General features: G+C 45.6%; 1 protein-coding gene across 1 annotated transcript in view; it reads left to right on the top strand.

Annotated features, from left to right (window-relative positions):
* The first annotated feature begins 8,631 nt into the window (after positions 1–8,631).
* The window catches only part of Dis3l2 (DIS3 like 3'-5' exoribonuclease 2), a 401,227-nt gene continuing 383,744 nt past the window's right edge, over positions 8,632–26,114 (top strand). The window contains exon 1 of the mRNA XM_070014895.1: positions 8,632–8,788. The gene's annotated coding sequence lies outside the window, so the exon portion shown is untranslated. The remainder of the gene's footprint in view (positions 8,789–26,114) is intronic.

The raw sequence follows: 26,114 nt of genomic DNA, 5'->3' as shown, positions 1-26,114 counted from the left end.
TACTTTCTCTCTCTCTCTCTCTGTCTCTCTCTCTCTGTCTCTCTCTCTCTCTGTGTTTCTCCCTTTCGATGCTAGTCCTGGGGCTTGAACTCAGAACCTGGGCACTGTACCTGAGCTTTTTTACTCAAAGCTAGCCCTCTACCACTTGAGCCACAGCTCCACTTCTAGGTTTTTGGTTGATTGGAGATAAGAGTCTCACAGACTTTCTTGCTTGGGTTGGCTTTGAATTGATCTGGCTCCTTCCTACCCTTTATAGTTATTTCCTGTAGTGTTTTAATCATAAAGGCCACACCAAAAAGCTGAGGAACCCATGCACCAGTCACATTATGAACCCTCTCCCAACTAAGGCCATATTCAGGAACTCAGCCACACAAAGAGCTTTATGAAGAGGGAGGAGATTCAGGCCAGGGCTAGCAGGAAGGGCTCATGAGGGGTGGTGAGGATGGGGTCTTCACCATATACATATTTGAAACCTTGATCAACTTTGACCACTGGTGGCTAGTTCTTTTGACAAATGTATTACTTCTCTGCAAGGTTTGTAAATCTCATAGCAATTGACATGCTTTGTGTTAGCCTATGCACCTGTCTAAAGAAAGGAGGGATAGCCAGGCATCAGTGGCTCATGCCTGTAATCCTAGCTATTCAGGAGGCTGAGAACTGAGGATCGTGGTTCAAAACCAGCCTGGGCAGGAAAGTCTGTTAGACTCTTATCTCCAATTAACCACCAGAAAACTGGAAGTGGCTCTGTGGCTCCAGTGATAGAGTGCTAGTCTTAAGCTGAAGAGCTCAGGGACAGCTCCCAGGCTCAGAGTTCAAGCCCCACAACCAATGAGAAAAAAAAAAGAAAGAAAGAAAGGAGGGGTGAGCAAGCACTAATAGTTCCCTCTTGTAATCCTAGCTACTGAGGAGGCTGAGATCAGAGGATTGAGGTCTGAAGCCAGTTGGAGCAGGAAAGTCTGTGAGACTCTTTTTTTTTTTTTTGGTCGTGGGGCTTGAACTCTGGGCCTGGGTGCTGTCCCTCAGCTCTTCAGCTCAAGGCGAGCGCTCTACCACTTGAGCTACAGCGCCACTTCCGGTTTTCTGGTGGTTTATTGGAGATAGGAGTCTCACGGTCTCTCCTGCCCGGGCTGGCTTTGAACCGCGATCCTCAGATCTCAGCCTCCTGAGTAGCTAGGATTACAGGCGTGAGCCACCAGTGCCCGGCTTCTGTGAGACTCTTAACTCTAATAAACTAGTAAAAAACTAGAAGGGGAGATGATGTGTGAGTGAAAAAGCTAAGGGATTGTGCCTAGGACTTTAAGCCCTAGTACTAGCCCAAAAGAAAGAAACAAAGATGGAAAGGAAGGAAAAAAGGAAGAAAGGAAGCAAGCAAGCAAGCAAGCAAGAAAGGAAGGGCTGTGTTACACATTTTGATGCTGTGTCTGTAAGTCTAAAGAAAGATCCTGTAGCGGTTGATATCTTAATCATTTAGGTGCAGCCTTTCTTTAGGTTTGGAATGCTGGGCAGAGGGCGAAGTCCAAGATCATTCACAGGGCGGCAGCACTGTTCCCCATCTCTCCACAGGCGAGGTTCCTCTGTCTGCGAGATGCTTGATGGAGACGCGGCTTCTGCAGGGGGCTTCAGCTTTACACCCCGTGGTTTGCATGAGGCTCATCCTTGAGGTGTATGTGCTGGGAACATGGTCTTCCATGCAGGGATACATGGTAGGGTGCAACCTTCAAGAAATGGACCCTAGAATATCGGGCTCTGAGTTCAAACCTCAGCAGTGCCTAAAGAAGGAGGAGGAGCCGGGCGCTGGTGGCTCATGCCTGTAATCCTAGCTACTCAGGAGGCTGAGATCTGAGGATCGTGGTTCAAAGCCAGCCCGGGCAGGAGAGACCATGAGACTCCTATCTCCAATAAACCACCAGAAAACCGGAAGTGGCGCTGTAGCTCAAGTGGTAGAGCGCTCGCCTTGAGCTGAAGAGCTGAGGGACAGCGCCCAGGCCCAGAGTTCAAGCCTCACGGCCGACCAAAAAAAAAAAAGAAGAAGGAGGAGGAGGCCATGTGTGTTGGCTCATGCCTGTCATGCTAGCTACTCGGGAAGCTGAGACCTGAGGATCATGGTTCAAAACCAGCCTGGGCAGGAAAGTCTGTGAGACTCTTATCTCCAATGAACCACCAGAAAACCAGAAGTGGCGCTGTGGCTCAAGTGGTAGAGCGCTCGCCTTGATCTGAAGAGCTGAGGGACAGCGCCCAGGCCCAGAATGCAACACCAAGACCACAAAAAAAAAAAAAAAAAAAAAAAGAGGAGGAAGAGGGAGGAGAAAAAGGAAGGAGAAGGAAGAGAAGAAAGAAGAAAGAAGAGAAAAAGAAGATGAAGGAAGGGGGAAGAAAAAGAAGAAAGAGAAGATGAAGAAGGAGATGAAGAAGGAGAAGGAGCCTAAAAAAGGGGAGCTTAGTGGAAGCACAGAGACCCAGAGAGAGAGGGGGTGGGGGGAGAGGGAGACAGACAGAGACAGAGACAGAGACAGAGGGAGAGGGAGAGGGAGAGGGAGAGGGAGAGAGAATACACAGGAGAGAGAATGAAGGAGAGATCGCAGGAGAGAGAGTACGCACGCACCCTGTCTCTCCAGAACCCTGCTTTGGTGGTGTGATCTTCTCCTTCCATACAACACAGCCCACAGCCCATCCTTGCATTCGCCACGAGGTGACAGAGTCAAGGCAGACCTTCGTCAGAACCTGAATCACACCGCTGGGCCTTTCAGCTTTTAAAACCATGAGCTAAACAAGGTTTTTTCTTTGTAAAGTGGGTTTGCCTCTGGCATTTTGTTATAGTTACGAGAAACAGATGAATATACACTAACATATGGGAACTTTCTTTTTACTTTCCTTCCTTTATTTTGATAGTACTGGAGTTGGAACTCAGGGTGATAGCAATCATCCTAAAGAACAAATACCCGGTGTGCATTGAGACCTATTGAGTAACAATAATTTTTTTTTTTGTCTTTTCTGTTTTGGTACTGGGGATTGAACCCAGAATATTGCACTTGCTAAGCAGGAGCTTTGCCACTGAGCTACATCCTAGCTCAACAATCATTTTTTTAAATTGAATATAGTTGAGCATTGAACTTCTACGATGTTTTAACTACTCAATGCACTGAAAGGCTGGCTCATTGACTCAGATCTGTCTAGTGTCAGTTGGCAAAAGCTCTTTCCAAATGGTGACATTAACTAACTATGAATGAGTTATCATTGTATGGAAAATCCTTCATCGATGATCATGCTGGGCAGAGCTGGCAGCTTACAAGATCCCATCTCCATAGAAACAGGTGGGCATGGAGAAACCATTCTGACTTTTGCGCCAGTCCTGAGGCTGGCACTCAGGGCCTGGGTACTGTCCTTGAGCTTTTTTGTTCAAGGCTAGTGCTGTACCCCTTGAGCCATAGCTCTACTTGCAGATTTTTTTGTGCTTAATTGGAAATAAGAGTGTCATGGCCTTTCCTGCCTGGGATGGCTTCAAACCGTGGTCCTCAGATCTCAGCCTCCTGAGTAGCTATGATTATAGGTGTGAGCCACTGTGCCCAGTGGAATAACCATTCTTTTTTTTGTCCGGTCGTGGGGCCTGCACTCTGGGCCTGGGCGCTGTCCCTCAGCTTTTCAGCTTAAGGCTAGTGCTCTACCACTTGAGCCACAGTGCTACTTCCAGCTTTTTTCTTTTTGCTTATGTGGTGCTGAGGAATCAAACCCAGGGCCTCAGGCATGCAAGGCAAGCGCTCTACCACGGAGCCACCTTCCCAGCCCGAGAAACCATTCTTAATGACACTTACGTTTAACTTCACATGGGGCACCTCATCCAGTTCTCCATTTTAGTTGTGTTCTGTTATTTCTCTTTGGGTTTTTAAAAAAATTTTATTATTGTGGTCCTGGGGGTTGAACTTAGGGCTTTCTGGTTGCTAGGTAGGTGTTCTACCATTTGAACAGTACCGTCAGTCCTTTTTGCTCTGGTTATTTTTGAGATAGAGTCTTGCTTTTCTCCCAGGCTGGTCTGGACTGTAATCCTCTTATTTATGCGTCTCATCATAGTTGGTGTGACAGGCATACACCATCATGCTCACCTTTTTTTTTTTTTAAACTGAGATGGGGTCTTATTAACTGCCTATTCCATTCATCAGAACCATGATGGCAGATAAAGGATTTTCCATGCAATGATATTCATTTATATTTACTTAATAGCACCATGGAATGACTTTACTATAGATATGATTAAACAGAATAGTCTTCTTCATCCTCCACTTTTAGGGGTCAGGGATACATGTTTACTTGGGGTGGTTTTGGATGCAGATCAAAGGGCACATTCCAACGGGCAGGTAAGCAGGTCTCAGGAAACAGAAGACAAGTATTCAGAGGCACTCATCCTGATTTTTGGCAGGATTACTGCAGAAAGTCAAACATTCAGAATCCTGTGTCTGTATTCAGATACCAGATAAGCAATCACATACTCAGTGGGTTTCCTGCTGGCATCGGCCTTCTCCAGGCACACAGTCCACTCAGACTTCTGCACCCAGCCAGAGTGCCCACAGGGTTCTGGGCTCACAGTGAACTTTTTCCTCCAGGCTGGTAGGAACTGTGATCTTTTTAATCCCAAGTAGCTTGGATTATAGGTATAAACTGCCAGCACCCAGCCTTTTTGACTCTTTACTTCTAGGAATTATATCCTGAGAAAACACTTCCAAACATGGTAGAAGTATAATGACCATATATATTGCCAGTCCTGGGCCTGAGCACTGTCCCTAATGCTTCTTGTTACTCAAGGCTAGCACTCTACCACTTGAGCCACAGCACCTTTTTCTGTTTATGTGGTGCTGAGGAAGCAAACCCAGAGCTTTGTGAATGCTAGGCAAGCATTCTACTGCTAAGCCACATTCCCAGCCCTCCAGTTATATTAAATTAAAAAAATCATTGGAAGCTGGGCACTGGTGGCTCACACCTGTAATCCTAGTTACCCAGGGTACTGAGATCTAAGGGTAGTGGTTCAAAGACAGCCTGAGCAGGAATATCTGTGAGGCTCTTATCTCGAGTTAACCACCAAAAAGCCCAAAGTGGAGCTGTGACTAAGTGGTAGAGCACCAAATTTGAGCAAAAAAGCTTAGCTTTGGTGCCCAGATCCTGAGTCCATATCCCAGGATCAGCATACCCACCACCCCATATACATACATACATACACACATACACATGGTAATGGCAGAATAGAAGCAACCTAATTGTATGTATGTGGGGTTGGGCAGATGTTTAATTGAGTTGTTCTCCACTCAGGGTTTTTGGTCTTAAGGAAGATCCCCTGTGGGGCTTGTTGTAAGGATGCTGAAACCTGGGGCAGGAGAGCTGACCAAGACTGGCTGCCTTCAGCCTCCAGGGCCACTCTGCTTCCTTTGTGAACTTGCTCTGACCTTCACTTGCTCCTGACAGCCTTCATGTGACACTCACCCAGTCCCCAGCATCCTTTTCTTCCTTGCTAACACCCTTGTTCCCCAGACCCCTTTCTGAGTTTGGGGGCCAGGCTGCGTGGGGTGCTGATTCTCCTGTTTCCTTCTTCTCTGTAGCTCTGGAACAGAGGCAAATTAACATTCTTGAAATATCATCTGCAGACAAAGCCATAGCTGCTTTCAATTTTTTTTAATTCCATAAAATACAAGTTGCTTGTCTGCTTTATAACTACTGGGCGTCCGAATCCGGTGCGTGTGTGCATTTGCTAAATTCATCGCAGCAGCCATTTAGAGAACTGAGAATTGGCTAAAGAATCCTAAAAATGCTACAAGTTGGCAGAACAGAAAATAACTTGAAAGAATTTGAGAGACATCACTGTCAACTGAAAAACTCTCATATGTGATGTTACAAAATTGGAATACTATCCCAGAAAGAATGCAGCTGCATTAACCTTCTAGTTTTTAAGAGTTTCTTTTTCTTTTTCTTAAAATGCTGGTGAGAATTAGAGAATGAAATGCTTATTTGTTGATTTATTTATGTTGGAACTGGGGCTTGAACTTAGGCCCAGAACTCAGACTCACTTTCTTTTTTCCTCTCAAGGCTAGCACTCTACCGTGTGAGCCACAGCTCCACTTCTGGATTTTTGATGGATAATTGGAGATAAGGGCCTCGAGGATTTTCCTGTCCTGGCTGGCTTCAAAACTTGATCCTCAGATCTCAGCCTCCTGAGTACTTAGGATTATAGACACGAGCGACAAGTGCTTGGCTAAAGAATGAAATTCTTTTTTTTGTTGTTGTTGTTGTTGTTGGTCGTGGGGCCTGAACTCTGGGCCTGGGCGCTGCCCCTCAGCTCTTCAGCTCAAGGCCTGAACTCTGGGCCTGGGTGCTGCCCCTCAGCTCTTCAGCTCAAGGCCTGAACTCTGGGCCTGGGCGCTGCCCCTCAGCTCTTCAGCTCCAGCCTTTTCTGCTTATGTGGTGCTGAGGAATCAAACCCAGGGCCTCATGAGAGCAAAGCAAGCACTCCACCACTGAGCCACTTTCCCAACCCAAGAATGAAATTCTTAAAAAGCATATTCATTCTCTAAAATGATGTTTGGGAAATCAGAGATCTAGCTAAGTCTGATTAATTTGTCATTTGAAGAATAATTGATAAAAGATGTATTCTGGTGACATTGTGAGACTCACAAACTGAGTATCAGAGACCCTGGAAAGTCATGGTGGCTTCTCTTTCTTCTTCCCACCATCTCTCTGTCTCTCTCTTTCCCCCTCTACCTCCTCTCTCTATAGGTATCTCTGTCTCAGTCCATCTCTCTCTGTCCTCTCTTGACTCTTCCCTGCCCCATGCTGGTCCTGGCCTCTTCTCTGCACTGACTGAAGCCCTAGAAGCCCCACTTCCCTCTGCTCAGTGTCCCTTTACCTGAGTATTCAAAGCAGTCGTGTGTCTGCATTCCAGATTCCAGGAGAATGCGTCGGCTGGCTGAACTCAAGTCTCACTGCTGCGGCACTGGGGTAGCCTGGGCAGGGAGGAGGCCCTTTAGCGGAGGTAGAGACTCCTAAGTCCCACCCTACCCAGCTTCCTGTTCTTCTTATGGATCGTGTGAGTGGGGCCCTTGGTCCACATTATCCTGCACCCTGGGGCCTTCGCCACCTCCTTCAAGCAGCTGGTCTGTGAGCCCTCTCTGAGCCTGTGCCCCTTCGCTGTGCCTTAGTTTCCCCCCGTGGATGTGATGGCATGCATTCCTTTGTCTGTTGCCTGGCTACCCTGAAGACTGGAGCTCCCTGAGAAGGGCTGGCACGTTGTTCCCTGGCCCCTTCGCCTCTCTGCCCTAGTTCCCGCAGGCTGCTGAATGTTTGGAACAGACTCCCATCTTCTCCCGTGGGTGTGGCAATGGCAGCCAGTCCCCTGCCTGCTTCCTCCCCAGCCATCTCCTTCCCCAGGAGGAGAGCTGGTGGGGGTGGCAACTGTGCCTCATGCTCTGTCTGTTTTTCCAAATGAGCTTCAGAATGACTTAGGCAAATTTCCCAAAAGGTTTCACTGACATTTTAATTGACATATAGACATGTCTTTTCTATTTGGCAAAACATGGTTACACCACAAATTATCTTCACTAAGAGTATGACATATATGTCTGTTTTTTTTTTTCTTCCTCTAAAACCCTCAGTAAAGTTTGTCATTTTAGTCTTCTTTCTGTACACGGATTGTAAAGCTATTTTCTAGGGTGGTTTTAGGCTGTTTAATCTTTACTATTACTGTAGGCTCTCTCCACTTTGTTTTCTCATTGTAGATAAGAGGACAGGAGTTGATATGTGAATGTTTATTTTGTGTCCATATACTTCAATATACTTCAAACCCTTATGAATTCTAACAATTTTTCTTTTCTTTTTTTCTTTTTTTTTTTTCTTTTTTGTTGGTGGTGGGGCTTGAACTCTGGGCCTGGGCGCTGTCCCTCAGCTCTTCAGCTCAAGGCTAGCACTCTACCACTTGAGCCACAGTACCACTTCCGGTTTTCTGGTGGTTAATTGGAGATAGTCTCACAGACTTTCCTGCCTGGGCTGGCTTTGAACCATGATCCTCAGATCTCAGCCTCCTGAGTAGCTAGGATGACAGGTGTGAGCCATTGACACCCAGCCTAACAATTATTCTTTTTTTTCCTCTTTTTCCTTCCTTTCCCCTCCCTTTGCCTTTTCTCTCTTCCCTTTTTCTCTCTGCAGTCAGTGGGCTGTCCAAGCGGATCTGAAGCCCACGAGCCTCCCACCTCAGTTTCCTGACATGTGGGATTCTATGAGGGTGCCACCTAGCCCAGATTAAATTTTTTTCATACTTTTAAATTGCATGATCGACAAATGACAATGCTATCTCCTTCCTTTTCCTTCTTCTAGTTATAGCTCTCTTGCCGCTGTTTCGTATTGCATTGGGCAGCACAGCTCTTTTCTTAAATAAACCTTTCGTTGGGGAAGACATTGGGGACTCTGCAGATATTTTAAGAACATGTCCATGAAAGCAGTACAGCTCCATCCCTGGGACGTGGCCAGCGCAGTTCTTAGAGATTTATTGCACCCAGTGCTTACATTAGGGAGGAAAAAAAAGAGAAACAATAAATCAAGTCCATACCTGGTGAACTTTGTTCCCCTTTAAGCTACAAACCAAGAGAAAGGAGAAGGAAGTCATAAATTTAAACAAAATGGAGGCGGAAGAGAGAACTGATAAACTCAATCAACAGCACCTGGAGGAAATGACCCTTCTGCAGAGTGGGGCACTTTGGGACAAGATGGAGGACGGGTCCTGCTGGGCAGCCTGGCTCCTCCTGCTCATTACCCTGAGGTAGGTGCTTCTGTTTGCCCTGTGCCTGCTTTCTGTCCCGGGACTTCATACAGGAGTTCTTGCCCCACTCAGCTCCCCAGCTGTATTTGGGGAAGGTAGAGAATGCTCAAAAGTCAGCCAGGGTGTTCGTGGCTCACATCTGTAATCCTAGCTACTCAGGAGGCTGAGATCTGCAGATCAAGGATAGTACAGGAAAGTCCTGTACAGGAAAGTCCATGAGACTCTTACCTCCAATGAACCACTCAAAAGCCAGGAATGGAGCTGTTGTCCAAGTGGTAGAATGCCAGCCTTGAGCAAACAAGCCATAGGTAGAGTGCAAGGTCCTGAGTTCAAGCCCCAGTACACACACACACACACACTCACACACACACACTCACACACACTCTCACACACACCCCCCCCCCCCCCCGTATCCTGATGGAGAAAAGGCAAATCCTTGCTTTTTCCTGCCCTCAGGCCTCACATCCCAAGCATGAGGTGCTCAGGTTTGGGGAAAGTGGAATGAGGTGGCCAGTGCATGCTCATGCTGATGCTGGACCTACAAATTGTTTTTGTGCTGGCTGCGTGGAGGCTTTAATATTATGTTTATTTAAAAGGAAAAGTTCCTTATATCTGAAAAAAATTAATAAGCTATTAATGTGCATCTCAAAAGGAGCAAATGCAAATTAATATACTGTGCACAAAGAAATGAACTAATGCAAGATATGTTTTACAAGCAAAATGAGGGGATTGGATTCTCAGCAGTATGCTTGGATGTTTTTGTAACAAAATGGAAATTAATATCTTCCCAGGGGCTCTTCCTCCATTTCTCTCAATTCCACGTAATCTGCAACAATTGTTTTTAATAGAAAAGCAAAAGCTCCCAGCTGTTCTTTTGAACAAGCCAACAGGAGGACACGTTGGGCTCCAAATAAAGTCCCGGGTGGCCTCTTTGGAGGGAAGGCCAGCTCCTATTTTCCAGATGGGGGTCAGTGCAGATCAAGCTTAGCAGGTGCCCACCTCTCTGGTGAAGAGAGACCTGGTGCAAGCAAATCAGATTCTCCTGGAAAGAAAGAACAGAGACCTTCCCCTACCCCCACCTCTTCTTCCTGAGATCTGAAGCTAGGAACCAGAGGAAGGCTGGTCATATAGATAACTCCAGCCCATGTCTTCAGGCTAAAAGAATGGTGTGGTTCCTGGCATGGTGGGGGTTGAATCTGAGTGTCCAGGGGCTCCGAGCCCGAGCTGGTGAGGAGGTTTGGGAATAATCCCGAGCTTGTGAAAGTGGTCCTACCAGAAAGCTGAGGCCCAGGAGCCCCAAAGAGGGGGTATTTCTGGTTTGGGACCAGCGGAGGTATTACCACAGTGGTTCAGGAGCATTCTGTAGGCTGTGATGCTGGCTGGCAGCCAGTGGCCCTGGCCGGTATGTGGAAAGAGCGAGGTGATTCCTTTGTGCTTGGGTGATGGAGTCAGCGGTGGTGCTGTTCTTGCAGGAGCACAGCCCTGCGCGTGTGTCAGTATTTTGCAAAGTTAAGTTAGTTTGGGTGACTTTAAGAAAGGTCACAGATATTAGCAACAAATGGGGTCGGTATTTTGCAAAATTAAGTTAGTTTGGGTGACCTTATAAAAGGTCATAGATATTAGTAACAAACATGTCCAAGTTTCAGGCTTAGAATTCCAGAGGGGAGAGGGGAGGCTGGGTCCCAGTGGCTCACACCTTGTAATCCTAGCTATTTGGAAGGCTGAGATCTGAGGATCACGGTTCAAAGCCGGCCCGAGAATAAAAGTCCATGAGAATCTTATCTCCAACGAGTCAGCAAAAAATAGGAGGTGGAAGTACGGTTCAAGTGGTAGAGTGCTACTTTTGGGCAAAAAAGCCAGGAAAGAACAAGAGGCCTTTGAGTTCAAGCCTATCACTTGCACATGCACACAATATGCACACACATGACATACACACACACACACACACACACACACACACACATACACACACATACACACACACAAGAATTCCAGTGGGGCTCACTAAGCACTGATTCTTTTTTTTTTTTCTTTTTTTTTGTTGGTCATGGGGCCTGAACTCTGGGCCTGGGTGCTGTCCCTCAGCTCTTCAGCTCAAGGCTAGCGCTCTACCACTTGAGCCACAGCGCCACTTGTGGCTTTTTCTGCTTATGTGGTGCTGAGGAATGGAACCAGGGCCTCGTGCACGTGAGGCAAGCGCTCTACCACTGAGCCACCTTCCCAGCCCAAAGTGCTGATTCTTGACTCAGGATCCTGCTATCTTATGATCTGCTATCTTCAGTGGGTCACTTACAGGGGTGCCATGTGACTGACTGATGGGCAAAAAAAGCCTCAAGAAACACACACACTCCTCACTCTCTCTAGATCAGGAAAGGGCACAGTACCTCGCTCTTATTCCATTGGCAGGAACTCTGTCATATGACTATAGATAGCTGCAAAGGAGCCTAGGAAATGGAGGTTCGCAATGCCTGGGAAGAAGCCGGTTGGTGATGAAGTATGGGCTTTTGTGTGTAAGCCAGTTTGAGGCACAGGTCTGTTATTCCAAAGCCACTACTTAATCCTACTTACACTGTCTTACATTAAAAAATTTATTATAAAGGTAATGGACAGAGGACTTACAGTTACATAAATCAGGTAAAAAGTACATTTCTTTTTGGACAATGGCACCCTGTCCCTATACTGGCTTTTATTTTATGTATTTATTTATTTTTGGGTCTGGTCGTGGGGCCTGAACTCTGGGCCTGGGCTCTGTCCCTCAGCTCTTCAGCTCAAGGCTAGTGCTCTACCACTTGAGCCACAGCGCCACTTCTAGCTTTTTTGTTTTGCTTATGTGGTGCTGAGGAATTGAACCCAGGGCCTCAGGCATGCAAGGCAAGCACTCTACCACTGAGCCACCTTCCTAGCCCTCTACACTGGCTTTTAAAGGTGGTTGTGGGGGGCTGGGAAGGTGGCTCAGTGGTAGAGTGCTTGCCTTGCATGCATGAGGCCCTGGGTTCGATTCCTTCGTACCACATAAGCAGAAAAAGCCGGAAGTGGAGCTGTGGCTCAAGTGGGAGAGCGCTAACCTTGAGCTGAAGAGCTGAGGGACACCGCCCAGGCCCAGAGTTCAGGCCCCACAAACAAACAAACAAACAATAAATAATAAATAAATAAATAAATAAATAAAGGTGACTGTGGAGATGCAGGAAGGAGGGTGGAAAAGAATTGTTTGCCAAGAACAAAACACGGCCAGAATTATAGGAAGGAGAAAGTATTACTACTACTACTACTACTACTACTATTACTGGGGCTTGAACTTAGGACCTTGAGCTCTTACCTTGGCTTTTTTTGCTCAAGGCTGACATTCTACCTCTACTTCTGGCTTTTTGCTGGTTCATTGGATATGAGTCTCAGGGACTTTTCTTCCCAAGCTGGCTTCAAACTTTGATTCTCAGATCTCACCTCCTGAGCAGAAAAAGGGTTAGTTTTGATAGCACTTTCTGTAGATACAGATAAAAGTAGCTACACATAGAGATTAAACCCTGTCAATCAACAAAAATCTCTCATATGGCAGGATAATGCAAAAAAAAAAAAAAGCCAATAAATTGCTGCCTTCAAATCTGAAGAGTGATGTGAGTTATGAATTAGGAGGTGGGGGGGGGGGGAGGGTGAGGTCAGCCTGGAAGGCAGCAGGCTCCTCCAGGGAGAGCCAGCTGTGCGTAGCTGTCCACCTGGCCGCCACACAGGCCAGGCCGCGTGAGGCCCAGCTTGGAGTGGAACAGAAACCATCTCAGAACCCACAGGAAATGTGAGGCTCTGCAGGTAGGGCTGAAGGAGAATGCGATGACATTAGCAGGCTCGGCACTGCGGGCCCCACGCTGCAGAGAAATCCCCGGAGGGCTTAAAACAGTCTGCCTCCTGAGTCATTTTACACATTTACAAAATCACCTCCTCCCAATCTTTTCTCCTCCTTTGCTCTCAAGGTTTCCTTTCTACTCTAAGCAACTGCAAAAGTGTCCCAGTTTCTCCTAATTAAGGCCTCCTAGAAGGCTGGGGAGTGGTACAAGTAGTAGCGTGCCTACTGAGCAAGGGCAAGGCCTTGAGTTCAAATCCTAGTACTGCTGCCACCACCACCTCCAAAAAAGGGGGAGAGGACTCTTCAGTAATCATTTTTTGTGCCAATATTGTGACTTGAACTCAGGGCCTCATACTCTCCCCCCCCCCCTTTTTTTCTTATTGTGGGGCTTGAACTCTGGGCCTGGGCGCTGTCCCTCAGATCTTTAGCTCAAGGCGAGCACTCTACCACTTGAGCCACTTCCAGCTTTTTAGTGGTTAATTGGGGACAAGAGTCTCATGAGCTTTCCTGCCTGGGCTGGCTTCAACCTGCAATCCTCCAATCTCAGCCTCTTGAGTAGCTAGGATTATAGGTATAAGCCGCCAGCACCTAGCTATATTAGCTTTATCTTTTATTGTGAGGTAGAGGACAGGAGAGAAGTTGCATAACATGTTGTTAGGTAACAATGCTTAGCAATTTGGACCACTTGAAAGAAGGGCATGAGGGCAGTTCCAAAGGCTGCTTGGGCCAGGCATACAGACGAGCATTCTGTCTACCACGCTACCCTGGACTCCGTGGAGATGCACAGGATGGGAAGGAAAAGAAAGAAGCTCAAGTTGACTTATTATGGGTAGTGTACCTCCTGCCTGCTTCTCCACTCTATTCCAACCTTTGCACCGTCTTCCCTTTGGCCTCTGAATGGCCCAGGAGCCGTCTGTGCTTTCTAGCTGGCCAGAGCCACAGGCTTGCCACCTCTTAAAGCCAAAGGCCTCTAACCCTAATGCATTTGTTGAATTCCAGTGAGCACTTTTCAGTTTCACAGCTCTGACATTGAATGTGGGCTCTGAAAGGGTTCCAGAATCGCTCCTCATCTATAGATTGCAGTTCAGATGAAAGCCTGTGGGATAATACAAAGGTCACAGAACTTCTGGCTGTGCTCTGATTCCCGATCACCTCCTCAGCTCTTTAAAAACGTCCATGTCAGCCAGGTGCAAGTGGCTTATGCCTGTGATCCTAGCTACTCAGGAGGCTGAGATCTGAGGATCGTGGTTCAAAGCCAGACTGAGTAGGAAAGTTGGTGAGACTCTTATCTCCAATGAACTAGTCAGAAAAAGCTGTGGCTCCAGTGGTAGAGTGCTAGCCTTGAGCACAAAGAGGCTCAAGGACAATGCCCAGGCCCTGAGTTCAAGCCCCAGGACTGGCAAAACAAAACAAACTTCCATGTTACACATTCCCTCTTAAGAATCACTGTCCTTGGGCTAGGAATGTGGCTTAGTGGTAGAGTGCTTGCCTAGCATAAACAGAAAAAGCCAGAAGTGGTGCTGTGGCTCAAGTGGTAGAGTGCTAGCCTTGAGCAAAAAGAAGCTTAAGGGCAGTGCCCAGACCCTGAGTGCAAGCCCCAGGACTGGCCAAAAAAAACAAAAATCAAAAAAGAACCACTGTACTTGTCAGGTAGAGTGTGTGACACAAGGCCATAGAATGTGGCTGCTGTACCAACCATTTCACAGATTTCTTGCTTCTGATCTAGTTCTTCTAAACTCATCATGATTGTCCAGTGGAGCATTGAAGATCATGATTGATAGAACAGAGGGAGATCGTGAGAACCACTTAGAATCATGTCCTTAGCTAAAGGAAGGACATCCAGAGGCTGAAAAACAGAATGGCCTAGCATTGATGGGTCATGCCCATAATCCTGGCTACCCGGGAGGCTGAGATCTGAGGATCACAGTTTGAAGCCAGCTCAGGCAGGAGCATCTGTGAGACTCTTATCTCTGGTTAACCACCAGAAATCTGGAAGTGACAATGTGGCTCAAAGTGGGAGAGCACTAGCTTTGAGTAAAAAAAGCTCAGGGACAGTGGCCAGGCCCTGAGTTCAAGCCCCATGACTGACAATAACAACTACAACAAGAACAACAAAATAGAATGACTTGTCTGATGCTAGTAGCTCATGCCTGTAACCCTAGCTTCTTGGGGGTCTGAAATCTGAGGATCTCAGTTTGAAGCCAGCCTGGATAGGAAAGTCTGTGAGACTCTTATCTCCAATTAACCAGTAAAATGCCAGAAGTGGATGTAGCTCAAGTGGTGGAGTGTCTACCTTGAGCAAAAAAGCCAAGTGGGATCATGAAGCCCTGTACTCAAGCCCTGCACCTCTCCTATCCGCGCCCCCAAAAGAAAACCCCACAGTGACCTGCCAACTTGGAATGAGAATGCAGGGTGGAGAACCTTCCTCAACCCCCTTTTATTATCCCATAGGGCCTTGCATGAGCTAGAGATTTAAGTTGTTGAAGTTACATTGGATTAGTCAAATTATTGCTCGCAATCTTCTGAGAGATTCCGTTCTTCCTGGGCTGCTCAAGTACCTTCCATGAGGGAGTGGGCGGTGGGTGTGACGCTGGCATGTGACTTGCTTTGTCCGCAGGAATATGGGCAGGCATGATAATGCTCCCGCTGTCACCTGCCCCTCTTAAGCTCTGTGCTATTCCCCAGAAGAGCATGCTCCCAGAACCCGAATGAGGACCACATGGAGGAGAACCACATGCTCCCCAAGACCCGCTCCCCATGCCAGCTTGTGTGGAAGAGGGACACAGATGGTTGTTTCTAAAGATGGAAGGGTTTTTTGTTTGTTTGTTTTTTTGTTTTTTGTTTTTTTGGTCATGGGGCTTGAACTCTGGGCCTGGGCACTGTCCCTCAGCTCTCCAGCTCAAGGTAGTGCTCTACCACTTGAGCCACAGCACCACTTCCAGTTTTCCAGTGGTTAATTGGAGATTAGAGTCTCCTGGGGACTTTTCTGCCTGGGCTAGCTTTGAACCTTGACCCTCAGATCTCAGCCTCCTGAGTAGCTAGGATTACAGGGGCGAACCACCAGGGTCCAGCTAAAATGGAAGTTTTTAAGGAGCAGGTTGGGACAGAGAGATTGTTACTCAGCATGACTACAAACAGCTAACTAGTACAGTGTTCCAAGCTAAATGGGATGACCACTATGTGAACAGCAAAGAACAGATGGTCTCTGACAATACTGGACTGCACTGTGGCCTACCTTGCAGTTTTCTGACTTGATGGTGGTACAAAAGTGTCCCTGAACAAGCATTCTGATTCTGTTCTTCACTCTCAGCATAGTAACTTACAGATATTTCACCTGTGCTATCGAATAGGCTCTGGGTGGATGATTTTGTCCACCTGCAGGCTAGTGTAAGTCTTCTGAGCACAGTTAAGGGAGACTGGGATACTCTACTGGTTAGGTGCACAAAATACACTTTCAACTTAGATGGGGTTATTGTGACAGGGACCCCCCCCCCACAAAGAAAATCAACTGTATGTCAGTTACTTAGGAGGCTGAGATCTGAATGTTGAGGGTTGAAGCCAACCGAGGCAGAAGAGATCCTGAGATGCTTATCTCCAAGAAACCAATAAAAAGCCAGAAGTAATCTGAGCCCTGGTGGCTCATACCTGCAATCCTAGCTACTGAGGAGGCTAAGGTCTGAGGATCACAGTTTGAAGTAAACTCTGGGCAGGAAAGTCTGTGAGACTCTTATCTCCAGTTAATCACAGAAAAACCCAAAAGTGGTGCTATAGCTCAAGTGGTAGAGTACTAGCCTGGAGCGAAAGGAGCTTAGGGACAGTGCGCAGGCCCAGAGGTCAAGCCCCAGCACTGGCATGAAAAAGAAAACGAAGAGGCATAAGAGGAGGAGGAGGAGCAGCAGCAGCAGCAGCAGCATCTGCACATTCCTCCAGACAGCCTACAAGCTGCTGTCCAAAGAAACTTCAACCACTCCTTTTCCCAGGGCCTGTGTAATTAAGTCCCCTGTCCTCAGCTCTGTGGTGAAGGCTCTCCACCAACACCTGCAAACCATTTTTTACCCCTGCTTCCCTCTCATTCCCCTGACAAAGCTTCCCTTCTGCTGCCAGAGAGAACCAGCTCACTGATCCTCCTCCCCCTCTTCTTCCCCCTCCTTGTCCTCCTCTTTCTCCTCCTCCCCTACCTTCTCCTCCTTTTTCATCTGACTGTCATCTATGTGCTAGTACTGAGGCTTGAACTCAGCTCAGGCTCCTGTTAGCTGGTACTCTACCACTTGAGCCACACCTTTACTTCTGGCTTTTTTTTGCTGGTAAATTGGAGATTAGCATCTTAGGAGCTACCTGGGCCCAGGCTGTCTTTGAACCAGGATCTTCAGATCTTAGCTTAGTAGCTAGGATTCCAAGTGTGAGCCTCCAGCATCTGGTTTGAAGCTGTGGTATCTGGTGGCAGTTAAGAGCTCTTGAAGACCTGGCAGGTGATTCACTGAAAATATTTTACCCCAAAAACCTTTTTCTAACTGGCAAGCACAGTCTCAAAGCCCAGGTAACGGAGGACCCCCCGCCCCAGGACAGAACAGTTACCGACGCCTTGACTCAGGACACCAACCCCCCACCAACCCCCCACTGGAAAACCTGAACACTTGGGACCACAGTCTCATTCAGCGGCAGAACCCGGAGCCCTCCAGGGTCTGGAGCCAAGCAATGTGCTGGAGGAGAGTTTTATTGCAAGAACCTAAATTTAACCAGCTGGAACTCTTTTTAAACAATCATCCTATTCATATATTTAAAATAAATTGTGCATCTTTTAGCAGGCGGTCGGCGTGTCATTATTAACATGGAAGATGGAACGGAGTGTTCTTGGCTGGGTTCATCTCCGAACCCCAGTTTCCTTTTCAGGATTGCTCAGCATGTGGTAAAAGCATTTATAGAGGTGAATGTGTTTCAGGCCTGACAGATGGAGGCCATCGGACCTACACAGCAAGCAGCTGCCAGTCAGCTAAGTGGCACCGCATGAGCCCGTTCCAAGGTGATGTCATTGTCGCCTGACAGCCTACCAGGCGCCTGGAAGGAGTATGGACGTTAGAAAGAAAATGTTTCAAATGCTCAGTGGATTGACCAAAATCTCCCGGGAAGACATAGGCAAATAGTACATAGAGCTCCATTTAGTTGAAACAGTGGGGAATGGTTAAAAGGAAAGACAAAAAAAAAAAAAAAAGGACAGTCCCAATAGATTTCTTTTCTTTTTATTTTATGCAGGTACCGCAGCTTGAACTCAGAGCCGTGAGTCCTTACTTGGATTTTTTTGTTCAAAGCTGGTCCTCTACCCTTTGAGCCACATTCATCCACTTCTGGCTCCTCCTCCTCCTCCTCCTCCTCCTCCTCCTCCTCCTCCTCCTCCTCCTCCTCCTCCTTCTTCTTTTTCCTGCTTAATTGGAGATAAGAATCTCATAGACTTTTTTTTTTTTTTCTGCCTGGGCTGGCTTCAAACTTTCTTTGGTCTTTAGATCTCAGCCTCCTGAGCAGCTAGGTTTATGAGACACCAGTGCTTGGCTATATTTATTTTCTTATAACTAGACTAGACTTTGGGATACATAGGAAATCAACATGGAGTAGAGGTATTCCTCTCTCTCTCTCTCTTTCTCTCTCTCTCTCTCTATATATATTCATATATATATATATATATATATATATATATATATATATATATATATATATAACTAGAAAAGAATCTGAGGAAATAATCCTCTAGGCAGAAAAATGCTGGTGAGCCTGATTCATCCGTGTACTGAGCCAGAGTTTTATTATAGGAGGGCAAGGAATGAAGTTAGAAATTAGAGAAATTTGCTCTTGCAACTTGTTTCATTAATAGGCTAAAAACCCCTCATATATTTTTCTTCGGAAAGTCTCGAACCCTTAATGTATAAGTCCCTTGAGGATTCTGTAAAAACACAAATTCTAATTTAGTATGTCTGAGATGGGGTCAATTTTGCAGATAGTGCTGGCTTAAGGATTCTTCTAGAAGTAAGAAATGCAGTATCTCAAAGCCCCACTGAATCCAGACCTTTTGAATCACAACCTCCATTTTGGCAGGATCTCCACGTGACTCCCATGTACATGAGAGGTTTGAAAAGCAGTGACCCTGCCGGCCAATTCTTAACATCAGGCAGATGTTGTAATGATCAGAACTCGAAAAAGAGACACTACCTCATTCCAGTTGCAGAAGAATCTGGGCAAAGGGGCATGGAGGCATCTAAGTTTTCTGTTTTCTGTTTTTTTGTTTTTTTTTTCCCCAGAGCTGAGGACTGAACTCAGGGCCTTGTGCTCGCCAGGTGGGTGCTCTTCTGCTGAGCTAAACCCCCAGCCCCTAAGTTTTCTGTTTTTTAAAGGTTCAAGAAGATTCAAACATGAATTGATATTGAGATTCTGATCTAGGTAAATGCTGCAAGAACAGTGAATTTAATTCAACATCTGTTTCTGACCAAAGCATTCAGAACTCCTCAAACAGGCAGTTGGTTTCCTAGCATTGTTAGAGGTACTTATCAGAAAGCAACAGAAAACAGACAGTCTTGTGCTTCATCAAGAAAGAAACAAACTCACTAACTCCTAACAAGATGAGAAAATCCACTCTTGTTTGCAGTGATCACAAACCACTTGGAGTCTCACATGATTTTACTAGACAAGAAAAAGGAGGTTGAGATATAAATACTGGAAAATAAGAGATAAATCTTCTGGGGAGAGCGAGGGGAGGGGGAACAGTGTCCAAAAGAAACATACTCTTTACCTGACTTTCGTGACTGTAACTCCTCTGCACACCATCTTTATAATAACAATAAAAAAATTTAAAAGATAACCTGATGATTTCTAGATGCGATTAAATTCCTAATAAAATCAGCAAGTCTCTTGGTGCTTCTGCACATTGGGGTGGTATACCTTTCCCCACTTTGTATTACTGCCTGCTTTGCCCGATGGACTAAACAATTTTGCTAAACTTCCTACCTAAGTAAATAAACACCACTTACTAGAGTACTGAAACATAAGAAACTTAAAAAATAAGGTCACAGCCACACACCGGTGGCTCACACCTGTAATCCTAGCTACTCAGGAGGCTGAGGTCTGAGGACCATGGTTCAAAGCCAGCCTGGGCAGGAAAATCTGTGAGACTCTTATTTCCAATTAGCCATCAGAAAACTGGAAGTGGCATAGTGGCTCAAGTGGTAGAGTGCTAGCCTTAAGCTGAAGAGCTCAGGGACAGCGCCTAGGCCCCGAGTTCAAGCCCCAAGACCGACAAAAATGAATAAATAAATAAATAAGGTCACAAACTACAAGGCAAGTAAAAGAAAACACAAAAGCCTTTAGTATATCTGAGATAAGACAAAAATGTGATTTATTAAAGAATCCTTTGCCAGGTGCTGGTGGCTCATGAATGTAATCTCTGTTGAGGTCTGAGGATCAAGGTTTGAAGCCAGCCCAGTGAGGAAAGTCTCTGAGACTCTCATTTCCAATTGACTATCAAAAAAAGGCAGAAAAGATAAAAGAAAATAGAGAAAGACACGTTCTGTCATGGCATGATGTGGCCTGCTAAGATCTCCTTGTTGCCAGCGTCACTTCCCAGCTGTGGTTCTATGCACTAAACAAGCATCAGCTTTTTAGAAATTACCGTCTGTAGCATCCAGCTATTGTAACAGAAAACGGACAGATAAATTCATGCACATATTTGTGTGTGTGTGTGTGTGTGTGTGTGTGTGTGTGTGTGTGTGTGTGTATCTTTGCTAATAGTGGGATTTGTACTCAAGGCCTTGCCCTCTTGCTTGATTTTGTGTGTGTGTGGGGGTAGGGGGGTGCTGGGGCTTGGACTCAGTGCCTGGGTAATTGAAGATAGTCTCATAGACTTTTCTGCTTGGGTTGGCATCAAATTGAGATCCTCAGGGGCTGGGAATGTGGCTCAGTGGTAAGAGTGCTTGCCCCTTGCATGAAGCCATGGGTTTGATTCCCCAGTACCACATAAATTAAAAAAAAAAAAAAGCTGGAAGTGGTGCTGTGGCTCAAGCGGTAGAGTGCTAGCCTTTAGCAAAAGAAGCTTGGGGGCAGTGCCCAGGCCCTGAGTTCAAGCTCCTGGACTGCAAAAAAAAAAAAAAAAGCAAATTGAGATCCTCAGCTTTCTGCCTCCTGATAGCTAGGGTTACAGGTGTGAGCACCAGCGCCTGGCATCATGCATATTCTTTTTTTTTGGTCAGTCATGGGGCTTGAACTCTGGGCCTGGGCACTGTCTCTGAACTCTTCAGCTCAAGGCTAGTGCATACTACTTTGAGCCACAGTGCCACTTCCAGTTTTCTGGTGGTTCATTGGAGAGAAGAGTCTCAGACTTTCCTGCCTGGGCTGGCTTTGAACCATGATTGTAAGATCTCAGTCTCCTAAGTAGCTAGGGTTACGGGCATGAGCCACTAGTGCCTGGCATCATGCATCTTATTTACATATGAGATGTACTATTCATATTCTTAGAAAGGCAGCACTCAGAAAACTGACATATGAAATGCTACCATGTGCGATTGAATTTAATCTTCGTAGTAACTCCATGAAGTAGGAGGTGAGATGTCATCCTGTGGACTTGGTAGACAAGGAGAATAGCCAGGAGGAAACAGTGGCGAAGTCAAGGCTTTGGTGGTTCCCTGAATATTTATTGCATCATGGTTTCCCTGAGCCAACACAGTTAGCTTCTTCTCCAATAAATTTCCATTAGTGCTGAAATGGTAGAATTATTAATGCTAACAGATTGTGCTGTCATCTTCTAGAAAGATGAATTTAATGCCACAGGAATTTCCAATTTGGTTTTTTCCCCCTGCATGAAACATTAAGTCCATTCAAGGTAAAACAAAATTGATAGATAAAATGTCTAAAACAGAAAATGAAAATGTCTGCATTATATGAGTTCTTTAGGAAGCTGTGAGCGGAAGGACCAAAGACATTTTAATAAATTTAGAAGTTTGTGAAATCCATCACTTAATTGTTTAATCCCCTCCTTCAACAAATACAGATTGCACGTAGCTGCTGCAGGACGGCGCTTCCTCTCTACTGCAGCTGCTGCGGAGATGAGGGAAAGCAGGCCGAGCACTCTGTCTGGCGCCGAGATGCTAACTTCACTTTTGACACATGTAAAATGATATTTGGGACAGGCTCTGGTGGCTCACGCCTGTTATCCTACCCACTCAGTAGGCTGAGATCTGAGGATGGAGGTTCAAAGCCAACCTGGGAAGAAAGATCTATGAGACTCTTCAACTAACCACCTAAGAGCCAGAAGTGAATGTGTGGCTCAAGCTTAAAGAAAATTTTCAGGCCTGTGTTTAACCTCCAGTCCTGGTGTGTACATACCTGTGCGTGTACACACACACACACACACACACACACACACACACACACACACACACACACACACACACACACACACAGCCCAAACCACACTAATATTGCATTCCATTCTGTGGGTTAGAATCCCAATATGAAGGTCAGTGGACCAAAAGCATCCTATGCTACAAACGTGAAAATCTGTATGCTGCTTCTGCTATCTGAGGGTGTCCTCGCTTTCCTTGAGTTGTGGCTTCTTTGTCCACGATCAGAGTCAGCAGGGTCCCATCTCTCATGCCTGCCTGGCCTGGCCGCCTCTTCTCTGCCTCCCTCGTCCAGTATGTAAGTAACATGTGGCCTGTCAGATCTTTGGGGTTCGTCTCCTCATCGCAAGGCCTATATCCTTCATATGGAGAAGTCCCTTTTGCCATGGAAGGTGGCATAGTCGCAAGTTCTAGAATCAGAAAATGGACTTCTTTGAGGATTTAATGTTTTGCCTCCAGTAGATGGATAGACTGCTATCACAAAACACCGGAGACTGGCTCATTTATCAGGGACACGTTTGTTTTCTCATATGCTGGAGCCGAGGAGGCCCAGATCAAGGCATCCAGGTGTTGGTTGTCTAGTGAGAGTCCAGTGTCTGCTTCCAAGATGGCACCTTAGACAATTTATCCATTGAAAGCAAAGTTATGTTCTCACACAGCAGAAGGTAGAAGGACAAAAAAAGTCCCAAACTTTATTTGTTTACAGATACCTTTTTATTTTTTGATTTTGGTCCTGAGACTTGGACTCAGGACCTTGCTCTCTTGCTTGGCTTTTTTGTTCAAGGTTGGCATCCTACCACGTGTATCACACCTCCACCCCCAGCCTTTTGCTGGTTAATTGAAGATAAGGGCGTCACTAACTTTTCTACCTAGGCTGACTTTGAACTTTGATCCTCAGAGTTTTGCTTCTGAGTACTTAGAATTATAGGCCTGTGTCAGGCCTTAAGTTCTTTCTCTAATGATGACAATCTATTCAAGAGAGTTCAACTCTGATGACTTAAACTTCCCTGAAGGTCCCGTGATATTGAAAATTAACAATGCATGGATGTGTGGGACACATTCGGACCACAGCCAGCGAGAATCTGCAGAACAGGCCACCACCGAGGCTGGGTATAACCTAGGCAGCTGGACCCAGGCACTTTAATAAACCAGCCACTGTGGTGCAGAGGTCTTCCTCACCTTCCGCCACAGGAGAGCCCTCTCCTGTTCGGTGCCTTCCCGGTCTCAGCAGAGGCCCAGATTTCTTTTTCATAGCCTCACAGAGAGAGTGTGATCAGAGACCTGGAATTTTCATTGTTGGGGTACCAGGAAGCCTTCCAGAAGCTCTGTCCTGCAGGGAGTAGTGTCCCCCATCCACCCACGGCACTGCCCCCTCCTCTAGCACCTCTACCTGCAGGCCTGGCCTCAGGAAGGGCTGTGCAGCTGCGCGCACAGCTGAGATAGCTTCTGACGGCCACAGCTGGAGGGGATCAGAAACAGCTCCAGACCCTGGGAACCATGACCCAGCCCCACAACCCAGCCCCACGACCCAGCTGTTAGAACACTTCAGAGGGGATGTACTGCCCAGGCTAACTGCACGCTCCTCATGAGGGGTCCATCGCAAGACCCTGAACGAAGGCAACTCTCCAGATGACTGCAGAAAATGAGGCTGCTGGTCACTTAAAAATATATTAAAATATATATATATATTAATTAGTTGGGTGCCAGTGGCTCACATCTGTAGTCCTAGCTACTCAGGATGCTGAGATCTGAGGATCATGGTTGAAAGCCAGCCCTGGAGAAGGAAAGTCTGTGAGACTCTTATCTCCAATGAACCACCAGAAAAAACTGTAGCCCAAGTGGTAGAGTGCTTGCCTTGAGCTCAATGCCCAGGCCCAGAGTTCAAGCCCCACAACTGACTATACATATATATCATCTTAAGTAATTGTAAAAAGGAATTGCCATTTAACAGTTTATGAATACAATGCATCTTGATCAATGTCATCCCTTTCAATACTCTCACCCATTCCTCCCAACCCACCTCATCCCTCACTTTTCTTCATTTTATCGAATATATATTGGATTCTTAACTGCATTCTGCCCTTCTTCTCTTCATTTGTCTATCCCTTTCTCTTTGACCCCACTCCAAATACCTGCTTCCTGATGTTGAACTTTGCCTTTGCCTTTCTAAGGAATTACACTATTTGAATTACACTATTTCTTCACTGAATCTAGCATATTTCAATTAATACACTTGTACACACTTGCATACCACCCAATGTATTTATTTATGAGTTTGTAAGCCAAATCTAGTTTCCACATATGAGGGAAAACATGCCTCCTTTGTCTCTTTGGGCCTGACTTACCTTACTTAACATAATTTTTTCTAGGCCTTTCCATTTCTTTACAAATGATACAACATCATTCTTTTAATGGATGAATAAAATTCCATTGTGTATATTACCACATTTTCTTGACCCTATTTGTCCATTGAGGGCATCAGGGCTGATTTCATATCTTGGCTATAGTGAATAGTGCTGCAGTGGACATGGTTGTGCTAGTGGCTTATCCTGGTTTGTAATATTTTTATTTATTTTTACTTCTTTATTTTTTATTTGACAAACAGCAATATTATATTTGTCATTTTAATGTAGACACAATTATTAAGTTATCTGTCATATTACAATATTTAAGTTCTTATTTTATGTCCTTTAAGATATATAAACAAACAAACAAACAAACACATCAAATGCAAACATGAAGGGGAGAAAAAGCATGGTACCCAACCAGATTTCCACATTTCAGCAATAGTTCACTCATTCTTTAATGAAGTTTTAAGAAATGTTGTAATGACATGAGTTGGAATATCTCTAGGCATTTTCTTTGATGTGGCGCTGGTGATGTTGTAAAGAGCAGAAAAACAGGGGCTGCCAAATGATCAAATTATGGAGGCCCAGGCCTGCTTTTTCCCACAGGAGCTCACCGAATAGTGACGGCAATGATCTCACACCCACAGCAGGGACGTAGCAGCATGTATTCATCTGTGGACTCTTTGTACTGCTTTTCTATCAGAACTTCAATACATTTCTTAATCATGCTGATACTGGGATTAAACCTAGCTCTTGATTGGCCAATCACTTCTTGAAAAGGACAGTGTGCTAAGCACTTGTCACGCTTTCATTATAGGCACTATAGCAGCCTGAAGATACATTTTCCTGTCCTTATCTACAGCACTTCGAGTCTGCTCTATTTCCTGTGGTGTCTTTCTGCATTGATGTAGTAATTTTAAACTTTGTTCTTTTACTCCTGAAGTTCATATTTAATGAAAATGAAGATTCTGTATTGATGGCTTTCTTTTCTGAGTCATGGTTAATCATTTTTCACATCTAGTAATGATTTGATTGTTTTGGTCAGCTCCTTTTCATTCATCTGCATGCTATCTTGAAGCTCTTTATAGAACTGCCTTTTGGTATGTTGTAAGTTGTAACCATGGCAACATATGGTTTGCCTAAATAGTCATTTTAACTTCAGATAATGAAGCCACATAAGTTTCCTTTTGCTGAAATGCTGGCTATAAAATAATTCAAACATCTGTATATATTTTTTCTAATTCTTGGGGAATATGAAAGAGCCTGAGTAAGAGGCCAAGCACCAGCCTGTAGAACATATATTTGAGAACATATATATATATATATATTCCAGGAATGGAGTTGCTGGGAATTGCTGGGTCATAGGGTAATTCTCTGTTTAATTTCTTGCTTGCTTGCTTGCTTCCTTGCTTGCTTGCTTCCTTCCTTCCTTCCTTCCTTTCTTTTTCTTTCTTTCTTTTTTTCTTTCTTCCTTTCTTTCCTTCTTGGGTCGTGGGGCTTGAACTCAGGGCCTGGGTGCTGTCCCTGAGCTCTTTTGCTCAAGGCTAGCACTTTATCACTTTGAGCCACAGCTCCACTTCTGATTTTTGAATGGTTAATTGAAGATCAGTTTCACAGGGACTTTTTTGCCTGGGCTAACTTCAAATTGCAATCCTCAGATCTTAGCCTCCTGAGTAGCTAGGATTACAGGTGTGAGCCACCAGCACTCAGCTTATGTTAAATTTTTTGAGGAACCTCCATACTGCTTTCTAGAGTGGTTGAACAAG

The sequence above is a fragment of the Dipodomys merriami genome, unplaced genomic scaffold, assembly GCF_024711535.1.
Source record: "Dipodomys merriami isolate MVZ:Mamm:240054 unplaced genomic scaffold, mDipMer1.0.p SCAF_1, whole genome shotgun sequence".
Classification (NCBI taxonomy): domain Eukaryota; kingdom Metazoa; phylum Chordata; class Mammalia; order Rodentia; family Heteromyidae; genus Dipodomys; species Dipodomys merriami.
This window is presented reverse-complemented; position numbering and strand designations above follow the sequence as displayed.